The sequence below is a fragment of the Lactuca saligna genome, chromosome 6 (assembly GCF_052625555.1).
Source record: "Lactuca saligna cultivar CGN05327 chromosome 6, ASM5262555v1, whole genome shotgun sequence".
Lineage (NCBI taxonomy): Eukaryota > Viridiplantae > Streptophyta > Magnoliopsida > Asterales > Asteraceae > Lactuca > Lactuca saligna.
Window position 1 is genome coordinate 8,857,893 of NC_136422.1, and position 19,900 is coordinate 8,877,792.

The window sequence follows — 19,900 nt, forward strand, 5'->3', positions numbered from 1 at the left end:
TTGTCTAGGAGGATCAATGCTTACAACCACCGCCTTTAAAATAAACATAGCATATTTAGATGCAAAACATTAAATGGACAATAACGCCCTTACATCTAAATGACAAGATTTATAAAAATTTCACACGTTTGGATTTACCTTGCCTCTTCCTCATAATCCCAGGTTAACATTGATATCGTCCTCGTTCTTCTCGAAAGACTGATTGTTTAGTCCTTGAATACAACTTGTTGCAATAACCTGTTTAGTCTTCTCGAAAGACTAATTGTGTAGTCCTTCAATAAGGTTCTATTATTCAAAATACTTATATCTTATTTCCCCCGCCCATCGTGAAAATATTCAATGGCCGTCCAATATCCCTTCTAGCTATATAACAACACCATATCCTTGAACCAGCTTAAGTCTGCATATGTTCTACATCAAGTTTATCTTTAGCCAATATGATACGTGTCTCGAGCCATACCGAAGGCCGCCTCCATGGCCGGACCCATCAAAGATGTTATACATTAAATGGGCAAGCTTTTTGCGACACTCTTGCAACACCTTGTGGATTGTGATTGTCATTAAATCTTTGCATGCTTATGCACGTTTGGAGTCCTACAATTCCACGTTACTGCCTTTATAGTTTTTCATGCATTCTCCCGTTACTACGAGATAGTTAGTAGCATTAATTACATTACTCCATGTTCCTAATTTTTAGCTAGCACTTCCATTTCATTGTTATTTAAATTGATGTATGTTAGGTTAATGAATTAAGCAGAAAAGTTATTGAAATCGTTATGTTATTTTAGTATGCCTTCTTCATCTTAATTCTTTGGAGATTAGCCCTATCACAATATTTCATAAATTTAAGGAAAGACAACCCATCCTAACTTATTGTCACTGGTTATTTAACCTATTATAGTCATCATGTTTACTCACATTTTCTTTTATTCAAAGAGCTTTATCATATTTATTTGACTAAAAAATAAATATGTTTGTAATACGTTTATAAAAATCATCATATGTACGAGTTAATGATTACCATGGCGATGAGGTTCAACCACATGCTAGTATTATAAAACTAGATCAAAATGCTAAGAAGTTAATGTAAGATATATGATATGAGTGTTTCCAAACAACTTTGTTATGACAATTGTATTATTCAAAGAGCTTTATCTTATTTATTTGACTAAAAAATAAATATGTTTGTAATAAGTTTATAAAAATCATCTTATGTAAGAATTAATGATGACGATGGCGATGAGGTTTAACCGCATGCTAGTATTATAAACTAGATCAAAATGCTTAGAAGTTAATGTAAGATATATGATATGAGTGTTTCCAAACAACTTTGTTATGACAATTGTATAAATCAGATATAAATATTATAAAACTGTGGTCCTTATCTTAAGTTAAAAAAGAAATAAAAAAATAAAAACATTTCTTACTTTAATAAATAAACAATTTTTTTCAAAGGCCGAATAAGTTAACATATATATTTTTTTTTTTCAAATGTAGTTTGTAGATTGTAAATGTTTTAGTTTTTCAAAACGGAAACAAGTGTGGTACTGTACATCCTTTAATTATATATTTTTGGTTCAATTTAGATTATATATAACATAAAAGCTTAAAAGCTTGGGGAAAAGTAAACTTCTTTCTCTTTCCTCTTTTGCCACAAAATTTCGTTTCCAGGCCACACATTGTACCGTCTTCTTTAACCAATCACAACGCCATCGCCATTGACCTACATCCTCTTCTTCTTCTTCTTCTTCAAAAAAAAACCCAATGTTACATTCAAACACCTACAATCTTCTATATCCTTCTCATATCCTTTTAATCTCCCGTCACTGCACCGGAGGTTGCCTCGTCTTCTCCCAATAAAATCACACTGATCAGAGAGACCGTTGGGTATCGACTGTCACGAGCATCCTTTTGTTTCTTCCCGTCGTGCCTTTCCGTACGTTAGGGCTACAGGCAGGATACCTTAGACTAACAAATACCACCACCTTCTGAAGATGGTAACTAAATCTACCAGAGATAGATACCGAGTGACAGAAACAACGAGAGTGAGAGGTGAGGCTGTGGCGGATTTTTCCCGTGAGGGTAGCGATTCCGGCGAACACCTTCTGTCGACTTTAAATAGAGCTGCGATTTTGGTGTGTGTTTAGGCCATACATCGCGGAGGTAACTTTCTAGCCTCATGTATGTTTTTTTTTTTGTTCGATTCTACTCTTTTTTTTTTTTTTTTTTTTTTTTTTTTTTTTTTTTTTTTTTTAAATTTTAGTGGATTGATTTGAACAGATTGTTATTCAGTCATGGATGGAAGCATGTAGGTATTCGTTTTATTTTTCTTCAATTTGGTACTAAAGGTTTTTTTTTCATCGATTTTACAACTACATAGCCCGACCTCAGCATAGATGCCTCCAATTTCAAACCTTTTTGTTCACGACGACTTTTGGCGGAATCGGAGCACCTCATTATTGCGAACAATCTCAGGTAAGTCTGCATGCTTTTAGAAATTGCGACTATAGCATTGTATCTCCATTAAATTATTTGTCATTTGACCTTTTTATCTTAAATTATAGGGGATTGACCGATCTTTTCTACTTTTGCATACACTTTGTACTCTCTAACCCTTCGATTTTGGAAATTCTTTGGATCAGCAATCTTTGACAAGTTGGAAATGTTAAGACTGTTCAAAAGAACAAAGTAGAAGGGTCTTGGAGGAAGGAAAGCACTGAGCCACATTTGAAACTCTGGTGTTTAGCAGTTCAAGTTACATTTTTTGTTAATGGAGTTTCATTTATGTATGGTTAGAACAGGTGTTATGTGACCATCTTTATTATACTATAAGAAGTTGATGGTATTGGTTTGTACTCAAGTGACTGATATATTTTCTCATTGAAAATATTGTAAAAGGTGTTTTTCAGGGAAGTTGGAAAGGGTTGCAACTTGGATGTGGTTCTGAGGTGGTGGATATGGGACGGCCACCAGTCTTGATTACTCTTCCACTGAAGGTTCAGGTAACAAATAAATGGCTTTTTCTTTATATGATGGTGAAACATGGATTCCATATGTCAAAGGACTAAGCCTTTTTTTTTTGTTAATGGGCTTCAAATCATTCCATGTTGCTACTCATGGCATCAACTTAGTTTACTACTATACTCACTCACTCATGAAAGTTGCCAGTTTTTTTATGGAGGGTTTTAGGCTTTAAACAATGATTCATTTGCACAGGATGACTGGAAACCGGCGCAGATGTGAACACCAAAACCTTGTATATTGAGGAGTAAACAAGAGTTTACGGCCCAAGAACACTCTTGGACCGTAAACCCCTCTTCTTGGGCCGTGAACACCAATTAAGGTGTTAAATTTTCCATTAAACACCTCCTATGGCTTGGGTAAATGTCTAGAATCAACCACCAATGAAGTACAGGGATTAAACATCAAGGAAATAATGGACTTAGGAGTTTACGGCCATAAACCCCCTAGGATTGGTCCGTGGGCCGTAAACTCCCTTAAGAAAGCCAAATGATGCCCTAATTTTCCCTTTGGATTGGAAAAATGCATAGAACCTTATACTCTTTCATTTAAGACCTTAAATCATGAGTTGAAGGACCAAGTGAGAGTTTACGGCCGTAAACTCTATGTTTACAGCCGTGAACTCCCTTAAATGGTTCATTTGGAGCCTTAACCCCTTCATATGCCCTAAATATGAACCTAGCCTAATTCTAAGAGTGATATAAGACCTTAAAACATCTAAGAACACACCACCCATGAGTTTACGGCCGTAAACTCATGGGGATATGGTCTTAGGGCCGAAATTTCCATAAAGAGTTTACTCTTGAAGAGTAAACTCCCTAACTAGGCCATACACTCCCTTATTGCAACTCAATAGCCTTCTAGTACTCGACCAAAGTGTTTTCCGCTCATTAGGATGCTTATACGTGTTTAAATAGTTTTATAATCACTAATTGTATGTAAACATATAACATCATATGTTACTAGGTGATTAAGTGTGTTCAAGTCTTCACTTGACAGCGAGTACTCGACCGACACTACCATCGGATCCACTTGCCACAGGTGAGTTCATACCCATGAATTAACCTTTTAAATGATTTTAATTGCTTTTATAGGGGTGGGCGGGAATACAAATTGAATTGTAAAGTTGTTAGATAAATCACATGTGATTAATAACTGTATACCAACTAGAATTTTGCATGTTAACTGTTTTAATCAAATTAAGATTTTTAAATCAGGGTTTCAAATCCTGTTAAAGTATGAATATCTCTTTTTAGATCATTAAAGTTTATCCAAAGTTTTCCAAAGTGCATTTGCTAAAGAGACATCTAGTCATAATGGCTTATTAAAGGTTTTTCAAAGGTTTTCTTCACTTAAACTGTTTTATAAAAACCTTTTTCAAAGCTTGTTTTGCAAGATGACAGCAAGTCGTAAATTATTAAGTATAAAGCTTTTACTAAAGTTTTCTTCTATGCTTTTACTTCGTTAAATGCATGCCTATATTTGTATAATTATATAAATAATGTTTAAAGGACTTAGGAAGGTTAGTTCGCCCTATTTCTTTTTTCTCGTTGGGATGTGGTCTGGTGGGTATCAGGCATGCGTCCGAAGGTCGTTTAAACATTAATTATATATCACGTATACATATATGGACATAAAAGCTCTCTCTCTCTCTCTCTCTCTCTCTCTCTCTCTCTCCCTCAGCTAGTTCATCGCCTTTGGGTAGTAAAGGCAACCTTCTATTATTCACGTTTCTAGAACCTTAGTAACTATTATAGGAATAGTTAGGAGACTCTATCTCTATCTCTATCTCTGTCTTTATATATATATATATATATATATATATATATATATATATATATATATATATATATATATATATATATATATTTTGCTTTAGAATGTGACACCGTATTTCCCTCTACGACGCTTCATTGCGCCAACGCCGTGTAATCAGAGTCTCCGAGAAGGAGAGCGAACATCATGTGTATAGATCTATACGGGACTGACACTCCCACACCCAGACTACTAGCTACAGTCCGTGCCGGTAAGGCCCATGGGTGACATAATGCCACTACCTCTACGCGTGATCTGGTGGGTCATCGGATACTCTATCGTCTATCAACATGGTTACATACTAGTTCACATTCACCCATTGTTTTAGACTTTGTTAGCTGTATCGTTCATTTTATACTGCCTGGAGTCTATGATTTCTTTTGTTTTAGTTAGCAGTATTGCATTTGAGGTATATATTATTTTCCCTTGGTATTTTATTTGTGGATTTCTCATTATTCCTTTAAAGTCAATACTGTATTTTGGTAATGATAGTATTTTTGGGGGAAATTACTCCTTAAAACGTAGATCCGTCGGGTCTTGGTAGAAGACTTCTTTTATTTAGAAAATATAGGATTATCTGGCAAGGATGCTAATACACCGTAGATTCTAAACTACTATCTTTCATAAAGTTATTTTGAATAAAAATGTGTATTTATACAAATTACACTAAATACTTATGAACTCACCAGCATTATAAAAATGTTGATACTCGCTTTCAAAATCACTTGTATTCTCAGGTCATCGATAGACAGGTACATCCCGGGAGCATTTGCGGAGACAACCTAGTACTGAGCTGCATCTATATTATTTATTGTATTACTTTGATGTTGTTATGAAATGTAACCTATGTAAAACTATTACTATTAATTCAATGGTTGTTGTACTTTGATTACTATACTGCATATGTTGCGATACTTGACATGACATCATTCACCCCAGAACGTTTCCGCCGTTCCGATTTTGGGGTGTGACAGATTGGTATCAGAGCATTGTTTATAGTGAGCTCAGTATATCAATTCATAAAAGATATACAACCTATAAATACATTGGGATAAAACATTCCGACAAAGAATTATACTTTAAAATATAACCATGTTTTACCAAATTATAAGAACATTCAGAATCTAAACACTCGAACAAAAGTATCACAACAAGAACAAAATAAAAGTCTTTGGATGTCGACCACTACCGACAAACCTGGGAAGTTATGTAATTGTAAGCTGGAATAAATGTAACCTGATCAACTACATTTATTCGAGATGCGATCAACATGTGCTTGGGAGTGATGGTGGTGTTGCAACGAATCTGAAACTTACCAAACAGGAATTCTAGAGCCAAACGTAAAGTTTAAAATACTATGGGAGTATTTTGGAATACTAAAAGACTCACATTAATCCCAGAATCATATTAAGAAGTTAAAAAGCCAATCAAGTAATTAAAATACCATAGGGGTATTTTAGGATCCATAGATAACCTTGTGTGAAAAACTAAAAAGATCCCTTATTGATATACCTATGATTACAGGGGGTATACTTCCAAGATTTTGCATAGTAAGGATTCCATAGGTTAAGAATGTGTGGTTTCGTTGTACTTCCTTTTCCTCGTTGGGATATGGATGTAGAGTAGTATCATATATTCGAAGTCCTATCAGATCTAAGCTATATATAATTTGTGTACCCTATGTAATTGTAGCAGGACTCGATATGGATCACCCAGTGAAATGTTTTAATAATCTCTTAGGATTCTTTAGACATTTCTATTCTCGTACGAACCCTGTAGAAAACCTTATCCACTTCAGTGTTCGACAGAAGAGTTGATCCAGATCCAGAAGAAGTTCATTAAGAAAATTTCCAGTTCGGAAATAAATGAACTAGGTCGAGACTATTGAAACCACCAAGTGCCTATACCCTTTAGGGACATCGGTGGGAAATTCGCCTGAACTTCCGAGATTTCCAGTCATCCATCATAAAGCGATGACACTCAGAGTTAGAATTGTAAGTAAGACGAAGTAGAAATCCAATATGTCTACACGAGAAGAGAACCCTAGGTATCTATCCGAAGAAAACCAACATCAGTCCCAGTCTAGGATAAGAGGTAGACAGAGGAAGCCAATACATGGAACCCGAGAAGTGCCTTTTCCTCGTTATTGTCGCGCTAATACACCCATAAAATAATACAATTTAGTGAGTTAGTGATTACACTACTCATACTATGTGTTAAGTAAATCGTCTCTTCCCGTCGCAAGTAATACGATTAGATCGTATCCCAAAACCTCGATTGAGAGTGTTTAGCCATAACTCTTCATGAGCCTTTCTTCCCGCGGTCTTCGTTCTGAACTGTCCTCAGATCTTCCCAGAGCCGGAGAGTGATTCTCTCCAAATATAAAGATAACTTAGTAGGAACGACCCCCATCTTATGGCTTTCCGATACTCATACCCCTACCTTGATACCAGGACTGCATCATAGGGATGTAGGTCAAACCTTCGAGAACATACTCCTACTCCTTTTGTGAACGATTGAAACACATCTAGGTCCAAAGATAGCCCTTACTAGGAATTCTAGTTCAATTATGAAGGGTTAGTAAGAAGGTTATTAGTATGATTTCCTCACTCATACATTTCCAAGTTATATATAACGAAGACCTGGTAGACAGTAAAATGTGAGATTGTTGACTTAGTTTCTTTTCCTCGTCGGGATGTGAAACTAAAATAGAATCACACATTTTACTATCCGCCCAGTCTTGATTATATCATAACATGTATAAGTTGAATTCTCATGTATAATAACTCATCTCTTATTCATAATCAAATAATCTAGAGCCAACCTTGGTCACTCATGAACCCCTTGTCTTTCGTGTTACAGAATCATGTCATCATCCGAAAAATAGTCAGCCAAACAATGAAGCCCCTATCCTTCATATCGACGCTGCCACTTTCCAAGCCACGGTAACAGCTGCCGTGCCAGTTGTCCTTGCAAACCCCAACGCTAGTAATGCAATCACTGAAAAAGGAATGGAAAATTCTGATCGTCGTACCGATCCAAGAAGCCAACAAGTGGCGGCAGTTACGGACACACAAAGTTGTAAAATCGAGAGGAGGAAATGAAAACGCCGAGCTCGAAAGGAACGCCAACGACTCCAAAGACTTGTCACGCAACAACAGCAAGTGGCAACCACCGCCCCTTCAGCACGAACACGACCCATTTCACAAGTCCCTGGAATTGGGACCAACCCTACACACAAAAGTGGTGTTAAAGCCGGACTCTTTAAAGGGAATTTTTCAATGTGGAGGAACGAGGAGGGCACCCGTGTCCATGTAACTCTGACTAAGCAACTCACCCCCACCACCAATACTAGTACGAACCAGACATGTCACCAATGCGGCGAGATGGGACACCTCAAAAGGACTGTCCAATAATAAAGAACTCCGGCACAGACGAGGAGATACTAAGGATCACTGTTGCAGGAGAAACTACTCCAGACACTCGTTAAAGTATTCTAAGCATTCGTTGTATCAGACTAGTAAACTGTTTAGAACTAGTGCGACCAGAGTCTTATCTTTTGCGAGATCCCATCCGTATAGGGACCCTCGTACTGCGTATGCCTGCTTTTGTAATACACCTAGTTCACAACATTAATCTTGTAGTAAATCTAATACTGTAACTCTTTTAAAAGTCGCAGCACTGTTGTAAAACTAAAAATTTCACAAGGTAAAACTATAATGGCTCGGTATATACGTTAAAGCCATGTATAATTAAGATGGATAGACCTCGAGTGAGTGATGCTGTTTCATTTCCTGTTCCTCGTTTGGTTGTGGATTTAGGGCGGAGTCGCTCAGTCAACAGTTCTCCCCACCTTAATTATACATGACTAGTGTATGCTAGGCGATTATAGAAAGGCCTCGTGAGAATCCATTCATGAAAGATACACTATTCAGAAACATTCAGGACCCTCTATAGTTCCGCATTGACTCTATTGGTCCAGGTATCAGTGACAGTGATACGGGACAAAACCCAAGACGCCAAGAAACTTGTGTGCCCGTTCAGCACATGGCCCTATCGACCCTCGTTCTATGTTATGTCGATGTATGCCAACTTCGACGCCTCTATCAATCATGGTTCGACTTAGTGCAACCATGTGTAAATTCCTAGTGCTGTGTAAAAAGAACTTTCACCATAGCCATTTCCGCAAATAAAGGTTATTCCGAACCTAATAATAAAACCTAATGTAATCTGCCAGTCGTCTCTCTTATCTAAAACTTTCCGAAATACCCCTGAGTGAGGTACCGTGCACTGTTAACCAACCCCTTCTTAGACAGATAGAATTCGAAGCGAAAGACACTGCAGGCATTCCAGAAGACGACAACCACCTGAAACCTACTCCGTAGATCCCCCAGATAGACCCTTAGCACTTCACAATCGGGTTTGTGAATCAAGAGGAAAGAACTCATGGGATTGACTACTATTAACTGGGTATATGCATAAGAGTGGTATATAATTTAGATCAAAAACATTTAAGATGTGTGTTTCCTCCCTACTCCCTATTCCTCGTTGGGTTGTGGGTTTAGGGTGCAGTCGCACAACTGAACATCCTGTCGATCTTAATTATATACGGCTTGCATACACCAAGTATTAGTGGTTAAGCCAAGTATAAGCTCTACCACGAATCTCATAGTAAAAACCCTTCATCCTATCCCATAGAATAGGAACTAGAGTCAAGAGAACCACTGCGGGTTGAGCTACTAAAATGACCACAAATCCGAAATTGTTGTCATCCTGATTCAGCCAATATAGTAGCTAACACCCTCAGTTGGAAAAGTAACAAAAGTCGTAAGAGTCAAAGACATTGAATACGACCATCCATTGACGCTTAACACCACGAATCAAGCATCTCAGCAGATATCCTGGAAACCTGGAAGCTACAATAAGTTAAATGCTGAGAAGAGTGGATGAAGAAATTAGAAGTTCCGGGTAACAGAACCCTATACTCTCTAGATTTGACCTAGATCGAGAAAACTTAGAACCATTGGAAAAGTAGTTGCAAAAGACACTTGCACTACTCAAGCACTTCGTCCACCCCGCTACTGATGAGTAGTGCCTAGGACACTCCGCCTTCCCACATGGCAGAAGTCAGCATCGCCCTGTAGACGATAGACTGCATTCTCTGAAGTGAATACTACAATGTCAAGAACCACAGGATAACCTCCGCATCCAAGAATACTTGAGTAAAGTCTGAAAGTAGGTTGCATTAAACTTCGTAACCCAAATCCCGAAGAGATGTGACCACCCGAAATTCCCTCTAGCGGGGGGATGATGTGACCACCCGAAATTTATTCCATCACGGTAAACCCTTATTCCGCTAATAAAACTTGTTTTATTAAATAGTTTCGTTAACGTTTTTGGATTAGGTTAATTAAAATTGGGACTTTTACAATAACTTCATGAGTGTTCAAAATGCAGTAGAAACATGTGAAAAGCCCTCGATATACTTTTTTAAAAAGTTTCTAATTCACGACCTCGTCGAGTTACAACCATCCAATCGGTTGTGACCAAAAGCCCCTTTCAACATCAGTATCGAGTAGATTTCCACCGAGCCACACACTCAAAACCATAGATAAGGGTGAGTGAACCTCATTTACACCTTTTTAACTCTCTCTCTCTCTACAAGTTGCTTTCGATCAAAAAACGCCCATTTCGAGCTCCATAATCATAATTAATCTATTCTACCTTATTGTTTAGCTTGATATACCTTCAAATTCGTGTTTAAATCACCCAAAACCCTCATAATGATGTGTTCACAGCCCAAGAACCCTCTTGGACCGCAAATACTCATAAATGGGGTTTTGAAGCCCCAAAACCCTTCCAAATCACTCCTAGGGCTTAGATTTGACTTGTGGATTTGCATGTATGAGATTAGAACACCAAAACCTTGTATATTGAGGAGTAAACAAGAGTTTACGTCCCAAGAACACTCTTGGACCATAAACCCCTCTTCTTGGGACGTGAACATTAATTAAGGTGTTAAATTTTCCCTTAAACACCTCCTATGGCTTGGGTAAATGTCTAGAATCAACCACCAATGAAGTTGGGGGATTAATGTCACAACTATAAATTTTGAGCCATGTAATCTATGCATTCAAGTACATGTGAATCAAAAACTTCAATCAAATACAAGATACAAGTACTATAAGTAGTCATCAAACAATTGGAGACCCTAGAAGTTCTTGTTAAGTCCATTTAGGACTAGGACTTCCTTATTGGATCCAAATGGACCAATGAATTTCCAAATTGGACTATCATGGGTTTAGGACCCTAATTGGGTTCTAATTGGACCCACATTCGTTTATTGCAATATTTTGGGCTAGGTAGAACCTAGAATGAAATAAAACACAAGTTTTGATCCATAATTTAACCTAACCTAGCTTAATAAAGCATAAAAATCACAATTTTATTTTATAAGACCAATAAATACCCTAAACTACCTCTAATGTTGGGCTTAGGGGCAAAGAGCCCAATTTTTCCTTCTTCTCTCCCCATTCTCGGCCCAATGCATGAGCCCAAGAGGAAAGGAAGCATGTTGACTAGTGAGTGACACCTCACTATTATCTAATGGATTTCTAGGCACATATCACATACCTCCATGCATGTATCACTTCAAATATCACTTCCTCTCTTCTCTCTTCCCACTCTCGGCCGAATCCCCTCTCACACACACCAAAAATATCTCAAATTCTCTCTAGAACACTCAAGAACTCTCCTTCCTCCCCTCTCCAAAAATCTCGAAAATTAGGGACTTTCCAAGAGGATTTTGCAAGTAAATCATCATCTAAGGTAAGATTATGCATAGATCTATGGTTTAAATTCTTTTGTTATCAAAATCCTTTCCTAATCTATGCAAAAATCGTGATCTTGCACCCTAGAACCATCTCAAAACTCGAGATCTTCATCAAAGGGAGCCAAGGCCAAAAACACTTCATTTTTCCTTCCATTTTCCTTGCAAAACCGAATCAACACCCCAAGGTGAGCTTCATACCCCCTATTTTCTGTTTTTATGAGTTTTGTGGGGGGGGGGGGGGGGGGGGGAATACAAGTGAAAGTGTAGATCTATATGTGTTTGTATGCCTTGTATGATTTCCATGCTTATATGTATGCTTTTATGTGTTTTTATGTTGGATCTAGCCTCAAAACTCATCAAAACCGAGATATAACTTGTGCTACATGATTTTAACTTCAAATATATTTCTAAACACAAAGTGCTTCAAGAAAAATTGGCTAAGTAGTTTAGCAATAATTTCTTTGGGTTAAAAACACAAATTTTGGGCCTAAAATGTGAAAAATGCAAAAATAAGGGCCCAAATCGACATGTCACAGATTCTGATGGATGAAGTGTGCCAAAACAGTTTTCATAAATAAATTTCTGGAAATATACTCATTTAGGGGACTAAAAACATAAATTTTAAGCTTAATGGGTTAAAAATGTAACTTTCGGCCCAATAAGGCCCATTATGCGAATTTATCTGTTTTGGAGGGCCAAAACTGTAACTTTCTGTAAAACAGTGGACTATAAGTGTTCCAACTCCTTTTCAAAGGTTTAAAATGCTTTTTAAATTTAAAAAGGACCAAAGTTGCAAAAATTTTCCAAATTGGGCCAAAATTGTAAAAATTGCGAAAAGAAGGGGTTAAAACCGTGAAAACTGCATTTTCAAGGACTTAAACTGTTTTTATGAAAAATATGTTGAGAAATATTAATTTCAATAATTTTTGGTGTTAAAATGTCAAGAAAAATAGTTTAAGGACTAAACCGGGAAGTATTTAATATAAGGGGTTGAAAATGTAAATTTTACAAATGATGAGGGGCTGAAAACAGGAATATTTCAAGGCTAGTTCAATATACCCAATTTGATCAAATGATGGCACCACGACTATCAACGGAATACAATACATTACAATACCAAAAGTCGTTGTTAAACGAATTGGCTCGGTCTCGAGCCAATAGAAATCTACAACTACTAACACTACGACACTACAATTCATACAAGTAACGTTTGGTTATACATACACATGCGAGTGTGCACAGACGTCTATGCACCATCTTTGGGCCCCACAAGTGTAAAATCTTGTTCGTTGAGCCTAGCTAGCCCAATGACCTGATCTTAAGGCCCGAAGACATTTTTTTTTACGGAGTGTTGGGTTTTACCGATCCGACACAACGTAAATGGACTTTCAATGGCTTGTATACCACCGGTCCCCAAGGGTCCTTTGGTCTTGCTAGTAAGGTCTACATTTCATGCGAGACGGGTCTGGGACCCCTCGTACATTTTATCCCCAACCGGCTAATGGAGTTACCGGGGTCTTCGTGACCTCTTTCTCTTCGGATGTGGGACTTCACCTAGTCAGGGCGATTGGATAACGCGATTAGTATTGACGACGCCTTCGGAGTCGTTAGTATAACTATAAACTGGGCGTTTGTGTAACGCGGGTTTGTAGTAAATAATCCTGCTCGAAAACCTTCCAACGTCGCCCGGGACTGACACTATACGCTATGCAATGGTTTCAATGTAACATCACGTAATTCAAGGAACTAGGAGGACATCGGGTTTTCCTAGGGTTTTCAATACTTACAAATTTGAAATGCATACATTCTAAACGAACATTTTTTTTTACAAGTATAGAAACAAACAAGCATACCTATGGATCTTCACAAACGTTTTCGGAAACTTATCTTTTCAGAAAATATCGGATTTTCTGGTGGTTCTTCAAAAAAATACAAACATTCGATTTCAAACACTACTTATGAACTCACCAACATTTCATATGTTGACGTTTTTCAAAATACTTGTATTCTCAGGGAGCCAGTGAATCAAGGGAAATCATATCCAGTGACGGTTGCGGTTTATTTTTGTATGAATTAAACAACTTAATTTTTGGGGAATGTAATGTTTAAACAATGTATGTTATGTAAACACTACTGGTTGTACTATGTTGATGAATGGTGACGAATGTTGTTATGTTTCATATATATTCAATGTTATGGTATTCAATTGAGTCACGACAGCCCCCGGACGTTTCCGCCGTCTGGTTCGGGGGTGTGACAGGTTGGTATCAGAGCTTTGTTTATAGTGAACTAGCATGTCGAGCCATACATTGATATGCAACTATAAACCAAAAAGAGGGACTAACATAACTCTGAACAGAACGAGTAAATAAAACACACTTGCTTGCATTAGGAATAAGAACCTAACGCTGAATCAAACATAATAATACTGGTATCTTGGTTAATTCGGGACTGTTCTTAGGGATACCAAGGAGTGAATGTAGCCTGATCAACTACGTTCTCTCCAAGGTAAAACTAACACGCGTCTTGATGAGATCGGAATAGCCAGGGAACCTAAAACTATACCCTTTAGCACCCAAAAAGAGAATGTTTGCTTAGTCTGTACAATAGTCATAGCCTCCTAGGATAATGTTAGCATATGTACGTACTCGCGCAGACAGCATGGCTGGCTTTCATCACCCGGGAGACCCCTACTTCCCTAATCAGGGAAACAACGGGTGGCTAGAGGAGGAGGGGGAGCAGCAGGGTATCCAATATTATCAGGCCTTAGTAGCTCACGGGATGCTTGTGGATGAGCCAGGAGAGAATCCAGGTGAAGCACACGATGTCGGACCCGATGAATATGTAGACACTGACTACGAGTTTGGAGGAATCGACAGTGACGACGAGGAAGGTCAGGCTGGGGACCAGGACCCCATCCCGCCATATGAGGACGTAGCACAACACGATCACCCCGCTCCACCAGTGAACCCCCCAAGAGATAACCGTTCCCTCGAAGCTGAGGTCGTCGCACTGCGACAACAGCTGTATGCTATGGAAGCTCGGGCGGTGCGAACAGAGCATGAGAGGGATGAGGTTATTGGAGACATGGCAGAGATGGCGCAGTTACTGGCGCAACATTTCGGCATGTGACTTCGGCACCACCTCCGGACACAACTCATCGCGGTTAGGGGTAGAGTTATCATAGTAGATCATTAGGAACTATGTTACGTACTCCGGCTCTATGTTTAAGTGACTACACTACTCATGGAGCCGTTATGCTGTCGGATTAGCATTACTTATGTATGCTCCTACGAGCAAATTTTCTTGTACTAAATGCGGATAATATTAATGAACTTTTGTGTGTTTTGCTAAATTATTCTTAGTTGCTATGTGTTGAGACATTATGATTGCATGCTTGATGATAGTAATGTTTAGGTTCGTACCATACACCTAGTTAGTAGAGTCGCCACCTCACGGAAACCACGAACACTCAACATCTTTCCGTTTCATGACAGAAAGATGCCTCGCCCAACTACTCGCGGAAACCCAGGACCAACCCCGCCCGAAGCTGACTCCACTGCTTTCCAAGCAGCCGTGTCGGCTGCAGTCACAGCAGCGATGGCACAACTTCACCGAGGAAACAACGGAGGAGGTAACGGGCAAGGATCTGGAAGTTCGAACAACGGGGCGAACCAAGGACTCACTAAAACGTGCACCTACAAGGATTTTGCGAACGCTAAACCCCGAACTTTCAACGGTACCGGAGGAGTGATCGCCCTAAAGCGATGGATCGAGAAGGTAGAGTCGGTATTCGAGATATGCGAGTGCCCCGAGCAGATGAAAGTGAAGTTCGCGGCCTGCACTTTGGTGGACCAAGCACTCACTTGGTGGAATGGTCATGTGGAAGCCATGACACTCCCGGTCGCCAACTCTATTCCTTGGGCAAAGATGAAAGAGATGTTGACGGCTGAGTACTGCCCCCGAGGCGAAATACAGAAGATGGAGCAGGAACTATGGAATCTCACGGTGCAGAATGGGAACATCGATGCTTACATATCGAGATTCAGCGAACTATCTCTGTTGTGCCCGGGTATGATCACTTCAGAGGGGAAGAAGATTGAACGATTCATTTGGGGACTGACATCCCCCATTCAAGGAAATGTGATAGCTGCGAACCCTGAAACTTTTGACAGTGCGAAGAGATTGGCAAAGAGGTTATATGATCATAACCACAAAAAGGGCGAGAAACCGGTAGAGGCTGAGAAGAAAAAGGAGGGTGATGGTAAGAAAGGATGGAGCAACAAGAGGAAGGGGCGTCAGGGTCCCGAGACCTCTAAAAAGCAGCAAACGGTGGCAGTTCATGCTGTCACTGCACCGGTACCAGTCACATCACATGCTCCAACCTCAGCTGCTTCAAATACCTCAAAACCCTATTTCGGTACTCATCCCAAATGCAACAAGTGCGGTTTCCATCACCAAGGAGAATGTAGGGAGTTCCATTGCACCAGTTGCAACCGAAGGGGACACACTGCAAAGTTCTGCAGGACTTATCCTTCTCAGAACCAGAATCAGGGAAACAACCAGAACAACAACAACCCTCGCAATAACAACAACACCAATGCCGGTGGCAACAATGCAGGGCTTAGTCACACCTGTTTCGGGTGTGGAAGGACGGGACACTTCCGTCGAGACTGCCCTAACAACAACAACAACTCAGGAAACAGAGGAGCAGGAAGAATGCTAACTATGGGTCAGAGGGATGCAGTTCAGGACCCCGCAGTTGTGACCGGTACGTTCCTCCTAAACCACACTTATGCATGCATCTTATTTGATACCGGAGCGGAGCGAAGTTTCGTAAGCGAGAAGTTTAAACATTTATTAAAACAACAACCCCAGAAGCTAAATGAAACCTATACGGTGGAAATGGCCAATGGGAAGACCGAATCCACTAGAGAAATCTACACTGGATGTACCCTAACCCTTAACCAACACGTCTTACGAATAGATCTGATGCCAGTGTCAATTAGGAGTTTCGATGTGATTATCGGCATGGATTGGTTGAGCCCCCACCATGCTGAGGTTTTGTGCCACGAGAAGGCCGTTCGCCTTCGTCTCCCGAATCACGAAACCCTAGTAATTTACGGAGACAAGCCTAGCACGAATCTTCGTCTTATCTCGTGCATCAAGGCACAAAAACATCTGCGAAAGAACAACTTAGCGTTCTTGGCCCACATAGTGGACAAGACCAAAGAAGAAATTAACATCCAAGACATTCCGGTAGCGTGTGAATTCCCGGACGTGTTTCCTGAAGATCTCCCAGGAGTACCCCCAGAGAGACAGGTTGAGTTCCGAATCGACCTCGTCCCAGGAGCAACTCCTCTCGCTAAATCACCATATCGATTGGCACCTGCTAAAATGCAGGAATTGTCCAGCCAACTCAGTGAGCTTCTGGACAAGGGAAATTATCCGACCTAGCTACTCGCCATGGGGAGCTCCGGTGCTCTTTGTCAAGAAGAAGGACGGATCTTTCAGAATGTGCATCGATTACAGAGAGTTGAATAAACTCACTGTTAAAAACCGCTACCCACTCCCTCGGATCGATGATCTATTCGACCAGCTCCAAGGAGCTAGCTATTTTTCAAAAATTGATCTACGATCCGGATACCATCAACTCAAGGTCCGAGAAGAAGATATCCCTAAAACCGCTTTCCGAACCCGCTATGGACATTATGAATTCGTCGTAATGCCCTTCGGTCTAACAAATGCACCCGCCGCATTTATGGACCTAATGAACCGAATCTGTCGACCGTTCTTGGACAACTTCGTCATTGTGTTTATCGATGACATCCTCGTCTATTCTCGAAGCAAAGAGGAGCATGGCCAACATCTCCGACAAGTCCTAGAGACGCTGCGATCGGAAAGGCTTTACGCCAAACTCTCTAAGTGTGAGTTTTGGCTACGGAGCGTGATTTTTCTCGGTCACGTAGTTAGCCAAGATGGAATTCATGTGGATCCCTCTAAGGTCAAAGCTGTGGAAGGATGGGCAACTCCGACTACGCCCACAGAAATTCGTCAGTTCTTAGGCCTAGCAGGCTACTATAGGAGATTCATCCAAAACTTCTCTAAAATCGCCAAGCCACTTACCTTGCTTACGCAAAAGAGTGTGCCATTCAAGTGGACAGACCGACAAGAGATTGCGTTTCGAGCCTTGAAGCAAGCTCTTTGTAGCGCTCCTGTACTATCTCTACCCGAAGGGACGGAAGATTTTGTAGTTTACTGTGACGCGTCAAATCAAGGTTTAGGTTGCGTTCTCATGCAACGTGGAAGAGTGATAGCATATGCGTCCCGTCAACTAAAGACGCACGAAGTAAATTACACAACCCATGACCTAGAACTGGGAGCCGTGGTCTTCGCCCTAAAAATTTGGAGGCACTACCTGTACGGTACAAAGTGCACCATCTTCACAGACCACAAGAGCCTCCAGCACATCTTGAATCAGAAGGAGCTGAACATGAGACAACGAAGATGGGTGGAGTTGTTAAACGACTACGAATGCGAGATCAAGTACCATCCAGGCAAGGCCAACGTGGTAGCTGACGCATTAAGTCGGAAGGAGTACACAAATCGCCGTGCGAAAACGCACTCGATAACCATTCAGTCTCATCTGACCGCTCAAATTGCATCAGTCCAGGTAGAGGCTATGAAAACGGAAAATAGAACTAGCGAGGCATTACGCGGAATGGAGAAGAACCTGGAAGTCAAAGAGAATGGGGTATACTACTTCATGAACCGTATTTGGGTTCCAAAGATCGGAGGATTCAGGGAGATCGTTATGAAGGAAGCCCACAAGACACGATACTCCATTCATCCTGGTTCGGACAAGATGTATTTGGACATTAAGCAGCACTATTGGTGGCCTAACATGAAGGCGGAAATCGCAACTTATGTTAGTAAGTGCCTTACGTGTGCCAAGGTAAAAGTGGAATACCAGAAACCTTCCGGATTGTTACAGCAACCGGCAATCCCTGAGTGGAAATGGGAGGGGATTTCTATGGACTTCGTGACCAAGCTGCCCAAGACGCCGGACGGTTTGGACACCATATGGGTAATCATCGATCGACTGACGAAATCTGCCCATTTCCTGCCCATCAAAGAGTCCTACAAGATGGAGAGGCTGACACGTTTATACCTACGAGAGATTGTAAGACTTCATGGAGTGCCAAAATCTATCATCTCGGATAGGGACAGTAGGTTCACGTCACGCTTTTGGCAGTCGCTCCACAAGGCAATGGGAACTCATCTTGATATGAGCACAGCGTATCATCCACAAACGGACGGTCAAAGCGAACGAACCATTCAGACGCTTGAAGACATGCTTTGTGCATGTGTGATAGACTTCGGAAAGTCTTGGGATACCCACCTACCGTTGATCGAGTTTTCATATAACAATAGTTATCATTCGAGCATTAAGGTGGCCCCTTTCGAAGCACTGTACGGGCGTAAATGTAGATCACCGTTATGTTGGGCTGAAGTAGGTGACACCCAGCTAGCAAGAACACATGCGTCAAACAGGGCATTAACGGGATCGGAAATCATTCGCGAGACCACAGAAAAGATTGTCCAGATCAAAGCTCGATTACAGGCATCGCGTGACCGGCAAAAGAGCTACGCTGATAAACGGCGAAAGCCCTTAGAATTCCAGGTCGGTGATCGAGTAATGTTGAAGGTCTCACCCTGGAAAGGGGTTATACGTTTCGGAAAACGGGGAAAGCTGAACCCGCGATACGTTGGACCTTTCGAAATCGTCGCCCGAATAGGTCCAGTAGCATACAGACTACAACTACCCGCAGAGCTAAACGGTGTACACCCCGTGTTTCATGTTTCTAATCTGAAAAAGTTCCTATCAGATGAAACCCTTGTCATTCCTCTTGACGAAATCGAAATCAATGAGAATCTCCTGTTCGTCGAAGAACCAATCGAGATTATGGACAGGGAGGTGAAGCGTACTAAGCAGAGTCGCATCCCGATCGTGAAGGTACGGTGGAACGCAAAGCGTGGGCCAGAATTCACGTGGGAACGCGAAGATCAAATGAAGCAAAAGTACCCTCACCTATTCTAGTTTTCTCAAATCTAGCTTTCAAACAGAATTTCGGGACGAAATTCCCTCTAACGGGGGGATGATGTCACAACTATAAATTTTGAGCCATGTAATCTATGCATTCAAGTACATGTGAATCAAAAACTTCAATC

At 40.5% G+C, this 19,900-nt stretch overlaps 1 long non-coding RNA gene across 8 annotated transcripts; it reads left to right on the forward strand.

Moving 5' to 3' along the window:
* Positions 1-1,611: 1,611 nt before the first annotated feature.
* LOC145001445 (uncharacterized) lies at positions 1,612-5,731 on the forward strand. 8 transcript variants are annotated; one of them, XR_013661599.1, is made up of 6 exons: positions 1,612-2,163; positions 2,381-2,475; positions 2,643-3,002; positions 3,217-3,343; positions 3,988-4,062; positions 4,958-5,731. It is a non-coding gene; the product is annotated as an uncharacterized LOC145001445 (long non-coding RNA). The 8 variants fall into 8 exon arrangements; XR_013661596.1 differs by having other exon boundaries at positions 5,574-5,731; XR_013661598.1 differs by having other exon boundaries at positions 2,643-2,801; positions 2,899-3,002; positions 3,217-4,062; positions 5,574-5,731.
* Positions 5,732-19,900: the final 14,169 nt, after the last annotated feature.